The 6,000-nt window shown below is 33.9% G+C and overlaps 1 protein-coding gene across 6 annotated transcripts in view; it reads left to right on the forward strand.

Moving 5' to 3' along the window:
- Window positions 1–6,000, forward strand: part of FAM184A (family with sequence similarity 184 member A) — an 84,531-nt gene that overhangs the window by 26,108 nt on the left and 52,423 nt on the right. The window lies entirely within an intron of this gene.

Consider the following 6,000-nt stretch of genomic DNA (forward strand, 5'->3'; position numbering starts at 1 on the left):
CTTGAACTATTTCAGTGTCTTCATCATCTACTTTAAAGGGAATCTTGAACTATTTTGATGTCTTAATTATCTGCTTGAAAGTTATCTAAATAATAATAATAATTTTTATTTATATCCTGCCTCTCCCAAAAGGATCAATCTGTGGTCATTATTTTTTGTTTTCTTAATGTTCAACTGTAAACCTACTTTTGCGTTTTCTTTCTCAACTTTCTTTAGTAATTGATCCATGCCTTTGCTGGTTTCTGCTAGTTCTATGGTGTCAGATGCATATCTTAAATTGTTTATGTTCCTTCCTCTAGTTTTCAAACCTTCTTCCTCCTAGTCTCATCCTGCTTTACATATGATATGTTCAGCATACAACTTAAACATATAGGGTGGTAACCTGTAGCCTTGCATGAGTGCCTTGCCAATTGGAAACCATTCCATTTCTCTGTATTCTGTTGTGCCTCTTGTCCTGAATTCAGATTAGGCATCAAAACAATAAAATGTTGTGACACACCCCTTTCTTTAAGAGTAATCCATAGTTTTTCATGATCTACACTAGGGTTTCCCAACCTTTTTGACTTGTGGAGCCCTTATTTCTATGGCAGAGCCTGTAAGAGGCCTACCCTATATCTTACAAGTTAATGGTGTTTAGGATTATATATAAGAATATATTCTTATTCTTTAATTTCATTCCATTTTTATTTCTTTCATTTTCCTGGAGCGGCCGTGGAACACCTGGGAAGTGCATGCGGAGCCCTAAGGGCTCCTTGGAGCATAGGTTGGGAACTCCTGATCTGCACAATCCAGTGCACATGCTGATTTTCTTCTGAAATTCTTTGGTGCATTCCATTGTCCAATACAGTCTGCCCTCCATATCCACTGATTCTTTATCCACTGATTCAATCATCCACAGTTTAAAAACATTAAAATATATATAGGCTTGACTTTCTGGTGGAAACAAAAAAGAAATAAAATTGAGACACCTGAACAGGCAAGGGCTTTCCTGAGGAAAGTTGTTGAAAACTCAAATCAAAAAAATAAAGGAAAGGAATCAAATCTAAAGAAAAACAGGAAAGAGGATAGGACGAATGGTGTAGAAGAACGGCAGACTGTGTTAGAGGAATTAGAGATAAACGAAGAAGAAGAAGAAGAAGAAGGAAACCCAGATGAAGTGATGGAACAGATCTCTAAGTCAGAAATCATTTTGGACCCGGTATCCGAGGAACAGGACATTTTAGAGGAAGAGGAAAGATTTAGAGAAGGAGAAGAGACGGAAGAAGAAGGTTGAAAGAAGAAGAAATAATAAATTATTGATTTAAGGGCCTGGGAAACTCACTTTTTTGGAAGAAGACTAACCCCAATTTTAAATGTTAGTTCCCTCTTTTATAACTTCAAATACGTTACCCTAATAAAACTATATTATTAAAACTAGATATTCTGACTCCTAATTTCTGGCATATTTAAAAGATACAGTTGATACACAATGGAAAACTTGAAGGTTCTGTCATGGAACGTACAGGGTTTGAACACACCACAGAAAAGGAAAAAGGTATTTTTCTACCTTCAGAAATTAAATCTGGATCTAATTTGCCTACAGGAAACAAGAATCAAACAAAAGGATACAAGACATCTCAGGTGTATAAAATTAGGACAGGATTTTACGTCAGCTGCAAAAGTGAAAAAAAAAGGAGTGGTAATTTATGTTAATACTAAATTTGAAGCCAAAGAAATTTATAGTGACCCAGAAGGACATTTTATAATAGTCGAAATTAACTGCAAGAGATCGAAGATTTTGTTAGTAGGTGTATATGGACCATTGGAAAACAAAAATAAATTTTACAAAAAATTAAAACGGAAAGTATTAGAAATAGAATTTGACTCAATACTTATGCTAGGAGATTGGAATGGGGTAATCGATCCATCTATAGATAAATTCTCCGGGAAAAAAATTAAGAAACACCAGGGAAAATTACCAAAGGAGTTTTTTGACATGAAAGACACCTTGGTCATAGAGGATGCATGGAGAGCAAAAAATGGTTTAAATAAGGATTTCACTTTTTTCTCCAATCCCCACAAGACATGGTCGAGGATAGATATGATCTTAGCCTCCGTTCATTTACTCACAAAAATAGAAAAAGCAGAAATATTGCCGAGAGTATGGTCTGATCATAATCCGGTGAAAATGAACTTGAAATTGGGGATTAAACAGTTTAATTGGAAACTAGATAACAAATTATTAAAGGATGAAAAACTCGTATCACAGTTAAAGGAAAATATTAAAGAATATTTTAGGAATAACTTGGATAAAGATACAAATCTGCAAATCGTTTGGGATGCTCATAAAGCAGTATTAAGAGGCTGGTTCATAAAAAAAACGGCAGAAATTAATAAGGAAAAGAATAAATGGTTGGGAAATTTGATGGAGAAAATGAAAGGGAAAGAAAAAATACTTAAGAGAAACCCAAGAGATAAAGAGAAACGTACGGAAATAAAATATATTCAAGCTCAAATCTCTAGTTATATGACTGAACAATTGGAAAAAAAGATGCAGTACACTAGACAGAAATTTTTTGAATCGGCAAACAAAACAGGAAAATTATTGGCCTACCAAATTAAGAAAGAAAAAGCTAAAAGAACAATAACCAAACTGAAAGAAGGGGAGGAGATTTATACAAAACAAGATCAGCTGAAAGACTGCTTTATGAGATATTATAGAGAATTATATATTAAGCCCAAAATTAAAGAGCAAAAAATTGAAAAATATTTGAGTTTAATGAAGATAAAAAAAATTACAGAGGAACAAAAAATTTCATTAAACTCGGATATTACTATGGAAGAGTTATCCACAGCTATTCAAAAAAGCAAAACAGGGAAAGCACCAGGTCCAGACGGATTTACAAATGAATATTATAAAACCTGTATAGAGTGTATTGGGAAACCTTTGTTAGGGGTGATGAACAGAGGCTTGGAAGGGGTAATACCCCAAACGTGGTCCCAATCTATCACTGTCTTAATCCCAAAGGAAGGAAAGAATTTGACCTTAACAAAGAATTATAGACCAATTGCCTTACTCAATTCAGATTACAAATTGTTTGCATCGATAATGGCGGGGAGATTAAAAAAAATACTAGGGCAATGGATACATCCTGATCAGAATGGATTCCTCCCTGGGCGAATGATAAAAGATAATATTAGAACTCTTATAAATTTGATAGAAATCCATGAAAGAAATATTGACAAAAAATTAGCATTGTTTTTCATAGACGCTGAAAAGGCGTTTGACAGGATACATTGGGACTTCATGTTTGGGGTAGCGAAAAAGCTGGAACTTGGAACGAGATTTCGAAAAGTAATAGAAACAATATATAACAGACAAAGCACGTGTGTTGTGGTGAATGGAGAAAGGATGTTACCCTGTGAAATTTTTAGAGGTGTAAGACAGGGATGCCCCTTATCACCTCTATTGTTTATCATGACTTTAGAAATTTTATTAAATCATATTAGACAGGAGGAGTCAGTAAAAGGATTTAAACTAGGTAAGGAAGAATACAAACTTAGGGCATACGCTGATGACCTGGTGTTGACAATTGTTAATCCAGTGGACAGTATAGAACAATTATTAAAAATCCTGAAAAAATTTGGTAAAGTGGCAGGTTACAAGGTTAATTCTGAAAAATCAAACATCATGACAGTAAATTTAAATAAGGAAGAAAAGGAATGTTTAAAAAAGAAATCAGGTTTTCAAATAGTCAATAAAGTCAAATATTTGGGCATTACACTTTCTAAAAGGAACACAAAGTTATTTAGGGACAACTATGAAACACTGTGGAAAACAGTAAAAAAAGACTTACAAAGTTGGAACAAATTACAGATTTCCTGGATGGGGAAGATAGCATTAGTGAAGATGGTAATATTACCCAAAATACTTTTTTTGTTTCAAAATTTACCCCTAATTAACAATGATCTGGTTTTTAAAAGATGGGAGAAAGACATTGGTCAATTTATATGGAATAACAAAAGGGCAAGAATAAAAAATAGTGTTTTACAAGATTCAGGAGATAAAGGGGGATTAGCCTTACCAAATCTTAAGTGGTATTACCAGGCTTGTGTTTTGGATTGGGTAATAGACTGGATAAAATTGGATAAGAAACGAATTATAAACTTGGAAAAATATAATTTAAAATTTGGCATCCACGGGTATTTATTCTATGACAAAATTAAATTGGATAAAAAATTTAAAGATCATTTGATAAGGAAAAACCTGTTCAGGATTTGGAATAGATTTAAGAAAAATTGGTGCCCACATATTCCACTGTGGACTTCACCAAACGAAGCAATATATAAGAGAGAAGTATTGAAAACAAATTATTGGGTGACCTATGAAGATTTGTTAATAAAAAGGGGTGGGAAGAAAGTATTAAAATCTCAGGATGAACTGAACAGGGAAGGGATGTCATGTAACTGGTTCACGTATAGGCAGATAAAAGAAAGATATTTAGTAGATGTGAAAGGAAAAGGAATCGCACTTATGGAAGAAGGTTTGGAGAAGATATTGAAAGACCCAAGAAAGCAAATTACGAAATTGTATAACCTAATTAGAAGTTTTGAATTGGAAAAAGAAATAGTGAAGGAATACATGATAAAATGGGCAAGAGATCTGAAAGAACCTATAATGTTGGAAACATGGGAAAAATTATGGCGGAAAAAAATCAATTACTCCCCATGTGTTTTGATAAGAGAAAATATTTACAAAATGTTATATAGATGGCATCTAACACCGTATAAATTATCTAAAATGTATAAGCAAAATAGTAATAAGTGTTGGAAATGTCAAACAGAGGTGGGGACTTATATGCACTGTTGGTGGCGTTGCAAAAAGGTAGAGAAATATTGGAAAAACATTCATAAAGAGATTACAAAAATAATAGATTGGAAAGGGACATTTGAACCGAAACTGTATCTTTTGAATATGTCGGACGGTTTAAACTTAGAACAAAATATTGATAAATTGCTCTCATACCTGATTGTGGCGGCGAGAATGGTCTTGGCTCGCTGTTGGAAAAAAGAAGATATACCGACGATGGAAGAATGGAGATGGAAAGTGATGGAGGTGTGTGAGATGGAAAAATTAACTGCTTTGGTGGGTAAAGACAAGAATACTACAGTGGTACCCCGGGATACGAATTACCCAGGTTACGAATTTTTCGGGTTACGAAAAAATCCCATAGGGATTTATTGTTTCGGCTTACGAAGGTTTCTTCGGGTTACGAAAAAACCTCGGCGCTATTTTCCGCCACCGGAGGGCAGCAGAGAGCTATTTTTCCATTAGCGCCTATGGCAATTCGGCTTACGAAGGTTTTTCGGGTTACGAAATTAGCCGCGGAACGAATTAATTTCGTAACCCGAGGTACCACTGTATTGGAAAATACAATGATATTTGGAGACCATGGAAGAAGTATATACAAAAAGAAAAAGGCTTAATGGGATATGTATAATAGATTATATAATAATATATAATAAAATTTCTGTAGGAATATAAGATCGAAGGAAAACAATTCGGGAAAGGGAAGGATAAGGTGTGAAGTGAATTAGTAGGTGACATAGAAGATAAGCTAAAGTATTTTAAGGGATTTAATACATAGGTATTAACGGATTATATATAGTATAAGGAAAAGAGTTAGTAGGGGGGGAAGTAACAAATAACCGTTTTTTGGACTATAGCCTAAGGAAGTGAGTATAGAAGATTTGTCAAAGTAACTGTGTTGTAATGATGAGAACATAGTATGATGTTAGTTGAAGATTTTAAACTGGAATTTTACGTCTCATGTTATTATGTGTTTCGTAATTAATAAACTTTAAAAATTATATATATATATATATATATACACACACACACACACACACAGTGGTACCCCGGGATACGAATGCGCCGCCTTACGAAATTTCCGGGTTACGAAAAAAATCTATTTAAAAAAAACTGTTCCGGGTTACGAATGTTTTTTCGGGTTACGAAAA

The sequence above is a fragment of the Sceloporus undulatus genome, chromosome 1 (assembly GCF_019175285.1).
Source record: "Sceloporus undulatus isolate JIND9_A2432 ecotype Alabama chromosome 1, SceUnd_v1.1, whole genome shotgun sequence".
Classification (NCBI taxonomy): Eukaryota; Metazoa; Chordata; class Lepidosauria; order Squamata; family Phrynosomatidae; genus Sceloporus; species Sceloporus undulatus.